The 18,554-nt window shown below is 37.8% G+C and overlaps 1 long non-coding RNA gene across 1 annotated transcript in view; it reads right to left on the bottom strand.

Annotated features, from left to right (window-relative positions):
• LOC144340557 (uncharacterized) overlaps positions 1–17,738 on the bottom strand; it is a 115,234-nt gene extending 97,496 nt beyond the window's left edge. The window contains exons 1-3 of the long non-coding RNA XR_013416805.1: positions 15,761–17,738; positions 13,982–14,047; positions 11,406–11,495 (exon numbers count right to left, since the gene is read on the bottom strand). This is a non-coding gene — a long non-coding RNA (uncharacterized LOC144340557). The remainder of the gene's footprint in view (positions 1–11,405; positions 11,496–13,981; positions 14,048–15,760) is intronic.
• Between the last annotated feature and the right edge of the window lie 816 nt (positions 17,739–18,554).

Below are 18,554 nucleotides of genomic sequence, written 5' to 3'. Positions count from 1 at the left end.
CATTCTATGATATGCTCCATGTGGATATTGATAACACCTCATAAGGGTTTTGTGAGGATTAAATGAATATATATAGAGAGACAGAGCTTAGCATCTCACATTCAATAAATGATTACTTCATTATTAGAATTCAAGCCACAGTGAAATATTTATATCTCTGATGAAACAGGAAAATTAATGGCTGTGTTTGAGTTTAAGGATCTTAACAAACATTACCAAATATTTGATATACTAAAGCACGTTTCAGTATAGATTTTCTGTATTTGGTTTAACCAATTACTTTTGTACTCAGAATCAGAGTTGGGAAATTTACTATTTCAACCTATCTTTCATAGTTAACAAAAGAGCAAAGGCAGTTCAATGGATACAAGATAACCATTTAATAAATGGTTCTAGAACAATTGGACATTCTATATAAAACAATAATCTAGACACAGATTTCAGACACTCCACAGTTTACTGAAAATGAATCATAGATCCAAATGCAAACTGCAAAACTTTAAAAATACTAAAAGATAACAGAAGAAATCCAGGTGACCATGGGTTTGGTGACAAGCTTTTAAATATAACACTAAAAGCAGAATCCCTGAAATAAAAAGCTGATACACTGACTTTATTAAAAATAAAAACTTCTTCCCTGCAAAAGACACTGTTAAGGGAATGAGAAGAAAAACACACATTGGGAGAAAATATTTGTAAAACACATAACTGATAAAGAGCTTGTGTTCGAAATATACAAAGAACTCTTACAGCTCAGCAGTAAGAAAATAAACAATCCAATTTTAAAAATGGGCCAAAGATCTCAACTAAAACCTCACTAAAGAAGATATATATAGATGACCTGGCAAATAAGCATACTAAAAGATGTTCAACATCATGTCTTCAGGGAATTGCAAATTAAAATAAGATACCACTGCACACCTATTTGAGTAAAATCCAAAGAACACCACCACCAAATGATGGTAAAGTTGTAAAACAACAGGAACTCTCATTTATTGCTGGTAGTAATGAAAAATGGTAGAGCCACCTTGGAAGATAGTTTGGCAGCTTTCTACAAAGCTTACATAGTCTTACTATACAATCCGGCAGTTACACTCCCAAGGATGTACTCAATTAAGCTGAAAACTTATGTCCACAAAAAAAACCTGCTCATAAATGTTTATAGTAGTTTTATGAGTAGTCTTCAAATACTGTAAGCATTCACGATGTTCTTCAGTAGAACAATAAATAAATAAACTCTGGTACATCCATACAATAAAATACTCAGTGAAAAAAAAAGGGCCATGAGAAGACAAGGAGGAAACTTAAATACAAATTACTAAATGAAATAAGCCAGTCAAAAAAGGCTGCATGCTATATTATTCCAACTGTCTGATGTTCTGGAAAAGCCAAAACTCTGGAGATAATGAAAAGATCAGTGGTTGCCAGGAGGAAAACAGGCAGAGGGGAGTGGAGAGGAATAAGTAGGTGATATATGATAGATTTTTAGGGTGATGAGCTGTTCTGTATGATACTGCAATAGTGGATGCATGTCTTTATGCATTGTCAAAACTCATAGAAGGTAAAACACAGAGTAAACCTTACAATAAGCTGTAGACTTCAGTTAATAATAATGTATCAATATTGGTTTACTAATCATAACAAATACACTGCTCCAAAGCAAGATTTTAACTGGGGAAACTGTGCAAAAGAGGGGATGGAATATGGGAACTCTCTGTACTATCATCTCAATTTTTCTGTAAATCTATATTTGTTCTTTAAAAAGGCAATTAATTTTTAAAATCAGTGGCCATATTTAAGTTTAAGGATTTTAGTAAATAGTATCGTATATTTAATAGAAGAGTCCATGCCTCAGGGTGTATTTTCTATATTTGCTTCGTATTTACTGAGATCCAGAGTCAGTAAATTTACCATTTCTCCAGATTTGGAGCAAGGAAGACAATCAGGTGTGAAACTGATCATGTATGTAAAATTATTAAACTGCCTCAACTGAAACTGACATACAGCTCAAGTTTTATACTTCACAGCACCTATGATCCAAAAGAAAAAGGGGATGTTCCATGAAATCAGATTAAATAAAGACTTCAGCCTTGGCCTTTTCCTGATTCTAAAGGTCTGCTATCAGCTTCATAAGTCACCTAGGTCTAAAGGAAAAAGAGAGTTACAGAGGCTAATATGTAAAACAGTGAGCTTCTCTTGATTGTCAGCTGGATCCAAGAACAAGGTACTCAATTTCATGTTCAGAAATCCAAAGAGCAGGAGGAACACATTTCACAGACTTCTACCAGCAAAGGAAGCTTGCATATTTACTCTGTGATTTGGCAATTTGAGTTTATTTCTGTCACAGTAAGATATTACAGGGGGGAGGAGCAAACTACTAGTGGGTTCTCCTTTTGAATCTGGAATGAATTTACTGATGGTTCATCATCTCAGCCCTGAAAAATACTATTGTAACAATGAAACTGTATGCTTTTTAAGTATTTTTACTGGAACTAACATAGATAACCATAACATTTTTAAAAATTAATTTTAGTTTTTCTGGCATTTTAGTTTTAGTTTTTCTTTGCATTTACTTGTTATATTCCTAGTAGTGGCAGGAGTATTAATAAAGCAATGATGATTTTTGTCATTATTATTACTCAATATAGAATCATTAAAGAACCCGGGAGTAAGTCACTTCTTTAACATTTGGGCTGGGATATATAGGGTAGGTGAGTGACCTTTTTAGCCACAGGCCAACTCAAATCATTGATGAGTAAGAAGAAAGGGTGGTAGATGTGGTGAGTACAAAATATAGCAGACAGAAGACAGAAAATAAAACATGGCAAGAAAAGGTCAAGGTCAAGTGGCAAAGGAGAAGCACAATTACTATTCTGAAATGTGAGTCAGGATCATACCAGTCTGCCCACCCTCCATCTCTGCCAAAATGAGTACTGTCCGTTCCCTGGTAATGTGGGTTCTTGGCCCTCTACCTGCATTGATAAATTCACTATACTTTGCAAAAAGTGACTATTTTTTTAATCATGCCAAAATGCAGTTCTAAATATGTAATTGTAGATACCACTCCCCTCTCCTCAACAACAGGTTCTGGCATTTAAAGGATTTCCTGGACTCAAAGCTATGGCATCAAGCCATAAAACCCTTTGGGTTACTCTGAGTCTATTCTTGTTTGTTTGGCAACAAAATAAGGTAGAATCAAGAAGCTTAGCAAAACTTTTAAGGAGCTGTAGTCTGTGTTGGATGACCACTCACCACTCAATTCCTCCTCCCTGGCAACTTCTCATATTTTCTGTAAAGCAGTGATTTTTTCAAAGTGAGGTTCCAGGCTACATAATTCAGAGTCAATTGGCTTGCTTAGTAAATATACAGATTCTTGGGCTCTAACATCCTAGGCATGGTGTCTAGTTGCCTGCATTTTTGACAAGCATTTCAATTAATATGTGAATTAAAGCTTTCTGCAAGTCCTCCTTCCACCCAACTACCTGCCCCAATTTTGCTCTTTGGTGACTGTCAACTGAGCTTTGCAAGGGTATTAAAAATAACCACTATATTCACAGATACTATTTAAAGAAGTAACTCCTCTCAAGGATGTTTGCATTTTTAAGGTGTCTCCAAGAAGTTATAATCTCTTTCTTGATGAGAAGAGAAAAATTATAATATTAAAGGAAGCTACCTTGTCAATTTGTGTTATGCACAAATGCTCAAATAATAAGATAATAATCACAAGCAAGACTTATGGAACACTGATTTACTATGTGTCAGCTCATTATAAACATTATTGCTAATTCCTATCACAAACCATAAGAGAAGTAATTTCTCCTTTTCACTGAAGAAATAACTGAGGGTTCTTGTGAGAAAATGCTTTGTTCCAAGGCCATACATTTAGTAGATACCTAAATCAGCCTCATATTAGGCTGTTTGGGCTACATAATTCTGGCTCTTTCTATTCGACTGTAATTCATTCTGAAAAAAAAAAAGTAACAGCTTTTCACAGACAAAATACACGTTAGACACTAGCCTTAGAGAATTCTGGTGACATCAATTTGGCTAAAGTTGTTGGAACGCTCATTATTTTTATGAACTATTAAAGCATTTTACATGTTTCCAGACATTTCTTTAATAAGGTTTAGCACTACCGGGTTGAAAATGTGCCATTTTCATTACTGCCCTGAGATTCTCCCTGTGCCCAACTCTTTTTATTTCTGCAACTTCAGTTTCATTTCTATCACCTTTCAAAAAGCAGCGTGTCTCAAATTATTTATCTTTGAGGTTATTTGCATGATTTTGAACTAACTCTAAAGAAAGGTTACAGATTTTTAGAGAAGTGTAGGAAGTATGGGAATTTATTTGTGTAGTTCTTGCTTGTTGACTGGGGAATGAATTCCCAGGGTTTATCAACCTGTTCTGTCAGTTTGACATTTAGTTTAAAGTATTTGCCACTCAGATTCTCAAGGTACACAATCTCCTTCCTATGTTCATCTCTCAGATATTTTTGGAGAGGATCTTCTAGGTGTGAAGTCTAGATGCATTTTCCCAACTATTTTAGTTTATTTTTTAAAAGTTTTTTTCTAGCAAGAACACAATTCTAAAAATCAAACTTCCAACATGTGTTTTGGAAACTTAGGTAGCAATTTATTAAAACCAAACATTAGTTTTACTCAAAGACATGACTTGAAGGCTTTGGAATTCTTCTGAACTTGTAGGTACTCTTGAAGAAGCTACATGGAGAGAGGCTATCATTCATTTGCTCTGAATAAGAGAAATCAGTGGAGAATATAAAGCACGCATGATGATCTGCCTAGGTGCATTCATTGCATTTGATGATCCTGGGTGTCCTTGTTTCGGAGGCATTGGTCTTTACTCTCTGTTCCTCTGTGTTATCAGAGGAAAAGCAGGTACCAAGCATTTTCCTTTCTGACTATCGGCCACACTTTGGCTGTGTTTGGTCAATGGTAGACACAGGCAGAAGCTTGTGGGAGGTGAGAGGTAAGGAGAGAAGAAACCGAGTGTTTCTTTCTCTTCTTCTCTCCAGCAGACTTTTGGACACTGGTTTTATACTCTCCACAGGGCCAGCTCCTTCACATCCTTCATATCCAGCACCTTCATAATCTCCACGTTACCACTTCCTGCAGGACACATCTGCTATGCTTCGGGCTTCCACTCAGTAACCCCAGCCCCTGTGCCAGGGAACACTACCTCCTTCCTTTATCTCTCCAGCCTCAGACTAGGAGTGGTTTCCTGCTGTTTAAATATCTTAGATTACTCTATTGTGTCTTATTTGCATTTTAAATTCCTCCATCACCTGTATAACCAATTCTCTAAGCATAGGTACCGGAACTGGTTTTTATTTTTCTAGTTAAACTCTGACTTATATATCTCTATGCACATGTAATTTATCACGGTGTTAATAATGCTTTTTAGTGCATTGTAATGGCAACATAGAGGAGTATGGGGAAATTACAACAACTCTATTACCCAAATGTTGATCTATAATCAACTATTGAGTATTTGCCATTATGTATTTTTGAATAGAAGAATGTATGTTTTGCTGAAAGAATATTTTTACTTGCCATGCTAATCCTACAGTAACCCTTTCTATTTCTACTTAAGGGAAAGCTTTTGGGAGAAAAGAACACACCAATTTTGGGGTTATTTTCTGCTCAAAATTTTATTTCAGGTACATTACAGATTATAATTTTTTAAATGTATTTTAAATTTTAAGCCAGCAGAAATATAGACACCTATGAAATGTTTTCATGGCAGCATCAATTTAAGATTTAAACTAGTACATAAAACCTCTTCACTTACATTCAAAAAATTAATTACTGGTATATTTTGTGAATTTGTACACAGTACAAAAGAAGGTCAAATTTTCTTTTACCACATGCAGTTTAAATGTTTAAAAAGGCTAACCAGAGGCTCCCAAAGCTTGGTTGGACACTCCTCTCTTAGCCAGAAAGAAGTACTACTAGTGGGGAAAGCCATTCCTAGCTCTGGTCCCAAATTATTACCAAACAATGTGGGTTTTCTCCAAATCCTGCTTTTTAAAATTCCTGTTTACACAACTAAGCTCTATTTATAGCTTCCATTACAGACAGATGAAGCCATATTTCTCAATTTTGACCCATGGAATGTTGGAGAAAGTATGCCCCTTTTAGTCCTAACCCCTAGAAGCTTCCTGAAATACTCTCCACTTGTGCTTTTCTTTCATTTTGCCCAAAGCAAAGAATATAATTGGAGAACCTGAGTTCTTAAAGATGGCAAGCTACAAGCTGGAGCTAGGTTCCCAAATGACTGTGTGAAACAGAGTATACAGCCCCTCCACTAGCCCCCAAAGGCTGATATGTATGAGATGCTAATGTGTTGGAAAAATTTGCTTTTACTATGTTGAAACACTGAGATTTTAAGATTAGAGTAGCAAGTATTTACCTTCATTAGTGCACAGATAAATTAAGCACTGACAGAACAAAATTTCAGAGATATACTGCTAACCTGAGATCTAAATTTCTCCTTTTGGATTCATTTTACTAATTCTTCCATCTTTTCCTCTCCTCTTCCTTCTCATAATTTCCCTGTGTTCATTTTAATATGGAAAAATAACCTCTGTTGAAATATAAATTTAGGAGGGAATGCTGCCAAAGGCTTATCTTACGGAGTGCCTTGAGAATTTAACTTGTATTTTATTTTTCATTGCTATAGCAAGAAACCTTTTTGTTAGGCTTTTGAGGGGTGAAACATCAACAGCAAATAACAGGGATTTGCCCCACCTGTTCTCCAAGCTGGACAAAGAACTCACTCTGTATTTCTAGCAATTGGGTCTTTCTAAATAGGCCATCAATCTCTTCTAGAAAGGATAATCTGCTCCTTTGCAGGAGAAAAGGCATGAAGGATGTCTTCTAATGAGAACCTTAAACAAATATCAAGGGTTGGCAGGACCATGAGCACAAGACAGGAAAAAGAACAAAGAAATGGTTCAGGATACCTGATGATGTTCTAAGGCCAGTGTCATGCTGGAGCCTGTGAACCAAATGAAGCATGCAAGAGGGACTCCATGTTAAGTGCTTAGGGCCAGTGCATGGAGTAGGGAACCTGTCTCATACTCTTTCCCATGCTTCCCTGAGAGTTGACCAACCACCATTTAAGGACTCACCTCTGATGCCCCAAGACGACTGCACAACTAATGGAGTAGTGAAGGAGCAAAATAACCAGTGTTTTGTGAGACTGATAAATCTGTGCCAGTGAGTCTTGAATCTAGATCAGACAGGAGTGGATGCTCTATTACTTAAAAATTGTTTGCAACTTTATCCCAGGCATAGACATGTTATATTCTTATTGATTTCCACCCTTCAATATTCTTAACTGATATGGTTTTGTGTAGATTATCCCAAGTAAAATAGGGAACTCCGGGGCTTTAATAATACAGCTGCCACTTGGATCAAAACTTTTACAGTTAGTACAAGTTTCCCTCCTCTTCTGTGTGGCTTCTTCTCTTAGGTCATGCTGGCTTCAGAATGGCATCCTGGGAGAGTAGAAAGAACATCATCTTCGGAGTAAAAAATATCTCTGGGAAATCAACATATCCTTCTTTGAATTTTTTTTCTTCTTTGGGCAATTTACGTCATGGAGCTGTGACCAGGTTGAAGTGATCTATGTAAGGTCATCTAGCATGTTGCTTGGCTCATGGCAGGAACTCGGGAAATCTAGAGATACTATGCAAGCATAGTTTCCACAAGTAAATGGACGTTTATATTTCTGTATCCAGGGAAACCCAGGGATAAGATCTATTTATCCTAATAAAGGTATAGCCATGCTATTTCCCTCATATCTGCTTGAGCATTTGACTTTCTTCTCTTCATAGCTCCTTTGGGCCTGAAAGCTCCAATAGTAGAAGGAGAATGCAGGACATGGGAAACAAAGGCAGTCATCCTTGGTACGATGAACACCCTGCACTTCACACCTTGTCCCAATACTAGCCCCAGAATAGCAAGGATTTAATTGGCCAACTTCTGATCCAGGAACAGCCATTATCTCTTGAATTTTTACAATCCCAAGGACAAGGGATTCGAATCTTCATTTGAGAGATGAAGTCTGAGTATCAGAGCATGAAGTTACTTGACCAACCTCATATAGCAAATCAGAACTTTATCTGGAATTTACAATAAGGACTTTGTTTATCATTTGAGTTGTATAGTTGATGTAATTTTCTCATTTTCCAACATACTTTTCTCCTGTAGTAGCAAAGGCAAGCAGAGAGATGGATTTTCTTCCTCCTCCCACATCCCCACCTTGTTCTTTTTGTATCATTGACAGAAAACCAGAACATTATCTTTGTGACACTAGAAAACTTGCAATTCTGACACTGAAAGAAACTGAAGCCGGTGCCAGTTTTCCTTATCTTGGTTCAATAATTCCATCCTCAGAGCTATTCACTGCCACTGGCCATCGGAGCTCCTCTGCTTCTACAGAACAATGACCTCTCATTGCACAGTTACCTTCATCCCAAAACACCAGAGTGATTTCTAGTTAGGATAGTGAATCGTGACCAACAATTAAATACTAATATGTCAATCTAAATAACAATTCACTGAAGATAAGCCTTCTACCTATTTTTCAAAACTTTGGAGTTATTATTCAAAGACCACTACGGTTTATTAACACTTCAGTCTGCCTTGTAAGCTATTGGGTGAAAAGACACAAAAAATGTCAAAATCAAATTTTTTTGTCCTTGAGGACATGTGTATAAGATAGGGTACATGTAGTGGTCAGAGGAGAGGAATGAACAGTAAGTAAGCAAGTAAATGAGTAAGTAAATGAGGTGATGGGAAAGTCTTCCTGAAAGAAGTGAAAACTGAGAGGTGATTAGGATTTGAAAACACAAGAAGGGGCCAGGCACGGTGGCTCACACCTATAATCCCAGCACTTTGGGAGGCCAACGTGGGCGGATCACGAGGTCAGGAGATCGAGACCATCCTGGCTAACACAGTGAAACCCTGTCTCTACTAAAATACAAAAAATTAGCCAGGTATGGTGGCGGCCACCTGTAGTCCCAGCTACTTGGGAGGCTGAGGCAGGAGAATGGTGTGAACCTGGGAGGCAGAGCTTGCAGGGAGCTGAGATCGCGCCACTGCACTCCAGCCTAGGTGACGGAGCAAGACTCCATCTCAAAAAAAAAAAAGAAAAGAAAACACAAGAACGGTTAAAAAAGAATGATCTAGACCTGGAAGAAGAGGGTAAACAAAAGCACAGAGGAAAAATATATGCAAGGAATGGTATAGACATTAAGGAAATAAATTTCACCACAGAATTAAATTGTGAAGAAAGGAAAAAAAAAATAAGTTCGTAAGTTACTGTCAGAAGCTTGTACCATGTGGAGTGTTACAGAACAGGGCAGGACAATTGGACTTCATCCAATTGACACTGGGGAGTTTCTAGGGGTTGAAGTAAGAGGCCATGATGTAAGGGATGTTTAAAAAAGATTAAAAGGTCAAACAAAGTCAAATGAAAGGAGCAAATTTTAGTATTTGATACTACAATAGAAAAATTATAGTTTATAATTTAATGTATATTTCAAAATAGCTAGAAAATAAATATTGCAATGTTCTCAACACAAAGAAAAGATAAATGCTTAAGGTGATAGATGCCCCAATTACCCTGATTTGGTCTTTGCACATTGTATACAGATATCAAAATATCACACATATCCAAAAAAGATGCACAACTATAATATAATATATCAATGAAAAAAATATGAGAATAAGTAACCCCCACCCCTGGAAAAAAGTTCAAGGTGGAGAGGTTATTCAGGGTAGAGAAACAATTGTTAGACATAATTCGATTGTCCAGTGAAAATTGTTGGATACCCGGAAAAAAAAAAGGAATGAAAGAGTGAAAACAAAACACATCAAAAAACAACATAGTTGGATCTAAAATAGTAGAAAGAAACATCACCTCGAGTAAATGGCTGAAAGATTTTGCCAGTGGTTCTCAAACTTGAGTATGTGTCAGAATTTTCTGAAGAATTTGTTAAAACACAGATTTCTGGGTTTGAACTCCAGAGTCTGTCCTTAGGGTATAGAATGACAGGCAGGCCAGGCACAGTGGCTCACACCTGTAATATCAGCACTCTGGGAGGCCTAGGCGGGCAGATCACTTGAGGTCAGGAGTTTGAGACCAGCCTGGTCAACATCGGGTGAAACCCTGTCTCTACTAAAAATACAAGAATTAATCAGGCATGGTGGCACATGCCTGTAGTCCCAGCTACTTGGGAGGCTGAGGCATAAGAATGACTTGAACCCAGGAAGCGAGGTTGCAGTGAGCCGAGATCACGCCATTGCACTCCAGCCTGGCTGACAGAGTGAGACTCCATCTCAAAAAAAAAAAAAAAAAAAAAAAAGGCAGGCAGAGACATCCTCAAAAGTCCCTAGAAGGTGGGATTATGTATCTGATACTCAACATCGAACACCATATTGTATACATTTCATTTCCCATGGTCAGAGTAGGTGTGCAGTAAAGGCAGGAGATATTGTATTCCTGCTTATTAAATCTCACCTGTCATTTGAACATATAATACCATAAACATGTTTCTTTTCCCAAACACCAATTGCTGCACCCAGGCTCCCTTTCTGAGGCCAGAACAGCAATTTAACAATCACATCACCCAGCAGTGATATGCTATGCATTTTCAGAAATTATCCAAAATGAGAACTCCTGGGGTCCATAACTCAGCTCTCCCCTTCCCACATGTGCATGATTTCCTTTGCCTCCTATTATGCTCTTTGGACCTGTAGTCATGCAAATGACACAAATGAACAGCTGCATTCAGCCAACCAGATGGTCACATGTGGGAAGAGATGGGATGGAGACAGTAGAAGTAATAGCCTATAAAGTAAGTTAGTGCTACCGAAATTCTACATTTTTTCTATTAAAACCAAGTGAAAGGTTAATTATTTCCATCCGTATTCACTTAACAGAGGGAATTAATCTCAAAGGCACAGTAAGAAATTTTCAGCAAAATTTCACAACTGCTTATCCCAAAATAGGAGAGGAGAGTGATTGAATGTGTGTTGGAGAGTGTGATGGAAGCAATGAACAGGCTTATGTAAAACTCTGCTTGCTTGAGATATATAGCTAAATTGCTAGGTGGTTGGGGAAGAGAACAAGAAGGAATCCATTCACTCTTTTGAATTAATACTGAACCCTGATGAAACAAAAGATGGTCTTTTTCTTCCTAGGTGCTATTCTTCTCTGAAATCCAAGCTATTTGAAATGACGATATAAACTTTTCTCAGTTCACAACAAAATTTGTGTTTAACATGGGTCACATTTAAAGACTCTATGTACACTCATATTTTGTAGACATAGGAATATTTATAATCTTTCTAAATTTTTCATAGTCATATTTTTACTTTCCTCTTTCACAAAGTCCTTTCTCGGAGCAGGTTATATGTATATAACAATCTTCATTCGTAATAGCACATTTGGTCATATTTCTATATCTGTGGAGACAGAGAAATGTATTCTTATTGTGATGGGTACTACTGCTTTGCAATTTACAGATTTACTTATGAAGAACCATAAAGTTTATAAATGGCAATTAAAACTCAGGATGAGGGTATTTAACCCATACCTTCATTAATATAAAAAGCAATATTGTTCTGTTGACTCTATATTCTTTACAGAAGCATCTAGGGCCCAGATCTTTTGTAAGTAGTTACATAAAATAAAAAGAATGTTATATTCCATTGTATATTAGTACTTAAAAAATAAGGAGACACAGGACATAAAACCATTTTCTTTTTTTTTTTGTAGTTCTATTAAAAAATAAACATTTGACTTCATTATTAGATATCAAAAGAAAATATTTTCAGTAAAATTAACTGAATAATAAAAGAAAACTGTAAAAAATTTAAAATATGAAAAAAAGAGAGGCTGTATGCAGTGGCTCAGGCTTTTAACCCCATCATTTTGGGAGGCTGAGGCAGACAGATTGCTTGAGCCCAGGAGTTCAAGACCAGTCTGGGCAATATGGTAAAACTCCATTTCTACAAAAAATACAAAAAATTAGCCAGGCATGGTGGCACATACCTGCAGTCCCAGCTACTCGGGAGGCTGAGGTAGGAGGTTCACTTGAGCCTGGGGAGGTCAAGGCTGCAGTGAGCCATAATCATGCTACGGCACTTCAGCCAGGGTGACAGAGTGAGATCCCCCACCCCACCCCACCTCACCCCAAAAAAGGGTAAGAACCAAATGCTTAACCTTGATTTTATTACATATAAATATTTTAGGCCTCTTTTCTGGTTATAAAAGTGAAGCATGCTTATTTGTAGACAACTTGGTAAAGAGCCAAGAGTATAAAGAATAAAAATTTTAAAAAACCATTATTCTAAGGAAAATCAGTATTAATACTTTGCTATATTTTTTTCTAGTCACTTGTTTGTACATTAAACACATATATAGTTATATATGAATGTACTAAAAATATCCTATATTTGAAATAGTCAATGCTCCCTTGAAAAATGCACTATTATATATTATTCCCTTTTCCATAATATTCACATTTTTCAGTCACAGAGTATGAATTATTACCCAATCTAAAATCATATATATCAATATGAAATTTAGTTGCTACTAATAACGATGTGATAAACTTATTTCCTATTATTGGACTTCTCCTATATTTTTGCACTGTGATGAACTGGACAGAAATTTGGCAAGCAACTAATCAGCCAGAGCTAAACTGGACTTTTTAGTTGATTTTATAGAGTATGGAAGAGTCAAGCAGTCATTCATTCAAATAGTTTTTAATAACTACTCTTTTTTTAGGCACCATTCTATGGGGGATATTTCAGTAGATAAAACATATAAAAGTCTCTGGCTTCATAAAGCTTGGATCCCAGTGTTGCCATTTATTAAGATAGAGAAAAGTCAAATAGAAAGTGTTTCGTGGGTTTTAGGTGGGAGGTTGGAGTTGTGAAAAATTCTGTTTCGAACACGTTCGATTTGAGGTGCCCCTGAGGTATACAACTGAAGGAGCTCAGGAAAGAAGTCTGGGCTAGAGATATTGGTTTGGGACTTGTCAGCATACAGATGGGAATTAATACCGTGAGAATAGATATAATCATCCAGAGAAAAAGGCTGACCGGGAACTACCGAGAATGTAGGACTTAACACCTATGGAGCACCAACATTTTAAAAAGAGGTATTTGCAAAGAATATGGGAAGAGAAAAGAGGTAAATGAGGCTCCTAAAGTTATGGAGCCAAGGAGCCAAGATGAGGAGTGGGTGTGTTGGCGGAAAACAAAAAAAAGAGAGAGAGAGAGTGGCAACATTTTTTGAGAAATCTACAAATATAAAGACTAAGTGTACATTTAGAAACATGAAGTTCATTACTAACAGGAATTAGAAATACGACCCTACTCTGACGGCTATATACTTCTCTGCCATCTTTCCTCCACTGTTCTCACTTTGTTTTAGCCACTTCCTTCTGTCGTTATACCTTGTAATTTGTTCCTTTTGCTGTGCCACTCCTGAAATCAGACATTATACTCTGAGATCATCAGCATCATTTCTCCCATTTCACTCCCTCAAATGCTTCTAATACAAAAATCTATTTGACATTACACCCCTTGGAGCACTCATCTCTTTTCTTTGTATCCATTAGCATTTTCTGTTCTATAGTCCAACACTCTCCCAAGAACATTGATCAGCCTTTACCCAGTAAACCAGGAATACTTTAGGGGCAATGGTCATGTGACAATACTCTTGCACTTGTGAACAAATGGAAATGGGAGATTCAGCATAAAAACAAGGTGCATTCTTTTAAGACTTTTGTTTTAATAAGTGGGAGATGAGTTTTAGCAATCTCTTAACAGCAAAACCCAGTAGGAGGCACTGCTACAGTTCCATAGTGGATTTAACTCAATTCCAGTTAGAAACTCTCAACTCTTTTGTGATGTCCATTAAAAAAAACCCACCCAAATACCTGATTTTATCACTTATCCAATGAATTCATGTCATTTAGAAATTTCCTGGAGGAGACTGGTTGGACCTGTGGAAAATGGAGTGACTGGGCTAAATGGCTTTTGTCTTGGTTTGGGTTCCCCCAAAATCATGGGATAAGGATTCATGTGCAGTGGTTTATTGATATGTGATACCACGGAGGGGCGGGGGGAACAGTAAGGAAAAAGGGAGTGGAACAGGGAAAGAGGGAAAGAAAGGCAGCCAATAAAGGGGATTTTATTATGCCAGTTAACCCATTGAGTAACTGGAGCTTAATCCTGCAAGATTCATTGTACAATATGGGACTCAGAGTTACCTCCACTTCTCACTAATCCCCAGGTAGGAGCTGGAGTATTTATACCAACTAATAATGATCCTCAGTTAGCACAGTGCCCTTGGGGGAAGAAACAGAGAAAGCCCTCAGGAAGGAAGTCCTGCATTACAATACGAAAGCAGCCTCTGCTCCAGCCTGTTCTGATGCCCTCCTCTCCAAAGATGCCCTGAGAGCTCTAACTTTCTATTTCCAAGGTATAGGATTCTGTAGAAATGTATGGACCCCTATTTGGGGAAAGGATTTTGTTTAAAAATTGTTTTATAGACTTGAAGAGATTTGAATAATTATATTCAAAGCATTTCTATTTATTATTCAGGAGACTCCTTTTTTATTGAATTTCATTTAAATAAACCAGTATGGAAACTGTCTGGTTTGTCTAATCATATAACTCAGTAGAAAGAGATAGTTCCACAATGCACAGATAGCTGAATAAGCCCTAACTTGAAGGAAAGTTTGATCTTGTTCTCCTAATTTTATTCTTCTTACCTCTCTCCTTAATCAACATAGGCTGGCTTCAGTTCAGCATGCCAATTAATCTCCAAATCCCAGTGGCTTACCACAACAAAGGATTGTTTTTCAATCATACTATATGTCCATAGTGGCACCATAAACATCTCTGCTCCACATTGCCATTCAAGGACCCAGGCTAACAGAGAGTTCATCTTCTCATAGGTACACCCCATGCAAGAGGCAGCCTCTTTTGTCACTGCAGCAAGGGAAAAAAGTATGAAGAATGTTGAATATAAAAATGCTCTAGGAATAAATGCTCAGTGACACAAAGTAAAACCAGCACTCAGGCAAAAGTTTAATTCTCTCAGCAAGGCAATTTACTTCTGCAGAAAGATGCTACCTGCATTAATCAAGATTGCAAGAGCACGGAGAACAAAGGAGACCGGGGGAGGCGGGGTTTATCCTTAATGCAGTCCCTATCTTTGTGTGACTCCCCTATGGGCTGGGGTCGAACTGCACAAACTGAGCTGACCCAATTGGCTACTTGTACATATTTTCCTAAATATAGAAGGGGAGGGGGACGTGAGGTGTACAGATGTGGAGCATGTGAGACATGCAGTTTCAGGGGAACAATGGGTACAGGTAACCAAGGGAATGGATGTGAGTTATTGATTAGAGCTGATGGGAAGGGGGTAGGCTGTTTATGGTAACAAGGGGCAAGGAAGAACAAGAAAGTTGAGTTTGAGAACAAAGGATAAGGAAGTTAACAGGCTAAACTCTTGGAAGATAAACTCAGAAAGATTTATTGTATCTTACAAGAATCACATGAGTTTTCACTGTCTTGACTCAGTAATGACATATCATGTCTGCCCACATTGGCCAGAACTATTTGCATTGCAAAACCTAGCTGCAAGGTGCTGAGGAGTGTAGGGTACAAAGAGTATATGTGATGAGCATTATTGTTTCAGCCATACCTACCAAATAGAAAAGACTTCCAAGATCATCCAGGCCAAAGATTTTCCATTTGTGCATGCCAGGAGCTCTATTGCTCCCAGCATTCATTAGGGATTCTTGAAGGTGAAAAAGTTATTCTGCCCCCTCCCTCATGTTAATCAGAAAAGCTTTTCTTCATTTTTCCCCATATTGATGTTCCTCATACAATTGTATTTGAAGAAAGGATTTTGTTGCTTTTTAAAAAAACATACATTTGGACTGCACCAAATGTAGTCTAACTTTTTCAAAACCAAGCCACAGTGATATATTTTTTTTAAGGTCATGCAGCTGGTCAGTAGAAAACCTTGTATCAGAACGTTGCTAGGACATTGTCTACCATGACATTATGCCTGTATGATCTCCTCATTGTTGGGAAAACCTGTTTCTAAGAAGTTTGTCAGGATTATCTGGAAAAACTTAAGCCCAATGTGATTTGAAAAAAGAAAAAAAAAAGGAAGAAGAAAACAAGAGAGAGAAGCACATGGCGGTAGGGAAGAAGCTTTAGTAAAATGAAAACCGGGGTAAAGAAGCAGTCAGAAAGAAGTGCAGGAGGTGTGAAGAAGCTGTGAGCCCAGATGAGAGAGCCACGCTGTCTAGACTCCAGATGTGAGTACATGTCTTCAGTGAGTCCAGCGCTGGACTCTGTAAACACTTTCCCCAGATGTCATGGCTAAGCTACAAATCCTTGGACGGGTGACAGAATTGGCTGTTGTTCTGTTCAGTGAGTGACTGGTCACGCTGCAGGCTGCTCTGAGGTTACAACACCAGATAACGAGACTGTCTTACAGTCAGTCTTGGATGACCTTGAAGAAGTGAGGCACAGCACTGAGCCCTCTTGAGTGCCTCCAGAGACAAGTCGGTAGAGCCCAGGCTCTCAGGTATAACCACCCACCCAAATGGAGATCAACCTGACCCCAAAAAGGCAAAATGATAGAGAGAAGCTGAGTAAATAAAGTAGAAATAGGCTACTGTTTGCTAGCAGCAGAATTTTGGGTAAATTGCTGTATCTTTCTGGGATTCTCTTTCTTCTGAGGGATTTAATCAAATGGTCTCTAAGTTCCATTTGAATCACTTGAACCCCAGAGGTGGAGATTGCAGTGAGCTGAGATTGTGCCATAGCACTGTAGCCTGGGCAACAGGAGTGAAACCCCGTCTCAAAAAAATAAATAAATAAAAGGTAAGTCAAACAGATAGAGAAGAAAAGTTCTAGGCAACCACTTGAGATACGTTGAGGAAGCTGAAAGTAGTGCATATTGACTCTGCCACTTATTGCCTGTGTTACCAAGAGCATGCTATTTAACTTCTCTGTGCCTCAGCTTCCTTATCTAGAAAATAGGCCAATAATAGGTTGCACAGAGGATTGTTGTAAACATTAAATGAGATGGTACCTACTACAGAGCCTACCAAGTAGGAGGTACCCAAGAAATGATATCAAAGTATCATATTATGGTTTGGGGTTTAAAAAGAACAACACAAAAGTCAACACATTGCCAAGCTTTTAGCTTTAGCACTTGGTTAAGTAGTGTTGCCATTCACTCATTTAAGTTATATAGGAAGAAAAGGCAGATGAGGAAGAAGAAAGTAGCGAGACAATAAATTCAATTCTGGATGTATTGAGTTGAAGGCAAATGTGCAAGCAGCAGATGGAGTGTACAATAAGTGGCTTAATGTATACATCCAGAGTAAAAGAGATCTGGTTGGAAGATGTCAACACATATATGTCAAGCCGACTGTAAGGCGCACAAAAATAATGCCTTAAATTTCTGCTTTGGTGTCATATTTTCTCCTTCTGAAAAACTTTTTTTCTTTGATCCACATTCCTATCACACCTATAGCTATCAACAAGTAAATTATTAGCTGAATTGGAAACATTAAGAAAACTGAAAACTAAATTGTTTTTTTTTGTTGTTGTTGTTGGGTTTTTTTTTTTTTTTGAGACAGAGTCTTGCTCTGTTGCCAGGCTGCAGTGCAGTGGCACAATCTCGGCTTTCTGCAACCTCTGCCTCCTGAGTTCAAGCGATTCTCCTGCAGCCTCCTGAGTAGCTGAGACTACAGGCACATGCCACTACGCCCAGCTAATTAAAATTTTTAAGACTCTAAGATACAACACCAATAAATAGGTTTTTGAAACCTGACCGTCAAATGAAGTTGAACTATTGGGCCAACTTGGCCAAGCCACAAAGATAGCCACAGGCTCCTAAGGCGTGTATGTGTGTGTGTGTGTGTGTGTGTGTGTGTGTGTGTGTGTGTGTGTGTGTGTGTATATATTCCCCTAAACCTGCATTATTTTCTGAAATGGTGAGGGTGGTAGATTCATAGGTGCCATCAGACCATATCTGATGAAGTGAAGACTTTAGATTTTTCCTGACATTTCTTCCTATCCAATAAATCAAATTAGCTACAAAACATCATCAGTGTAGCAGATCTGCCTGCCTCTTCTTTCGGTTTTTCATTTCAAATTAATATCAGATAAAATAATTAATGACTTTCTAAGAATTTTCCAGATCAAAAACACATACATGAGAAAATTGTCATTTTTAAGAGGAAGAAAACAATTTTATTTAACATAAAACTTACTGAAAAATTCAAAGGCTGCCAACTGGGCAGGAAATTAAGGTGAAGTCTCTGAAAAGTCTCTCTGCTCATCAACAGGAGGGAACAGCAGGAGGCCTGGTGGCTGTTTCCTAGACGTTTTCCACATGAAGTCCTTGTTTTGTAAGGCTATAAACTGTCCCAGATAGTATCTCCTTCCCTCCCATAGAGTCTAAAACTACCAAGC

Source organism: Macaca mulatta, chromosome 4 (genome assembly GCF_049350105.2).
Source record: "Macaca mulatta isolate MMU2019108-1 chromosome 4, T2T-MMU8v2.0, whole genome shotgun sequence".
Lineage (NCBI taxonomy): Eukaryota > Metazoa > Chordata > Mammalia > Primates > Cercopithecidae > Macaca > Macaca mulatta.
Note: the sequence above shows the minus strand (reverse complement) of the source record. Positions and strands in the feature narration are given on the sequence as shown.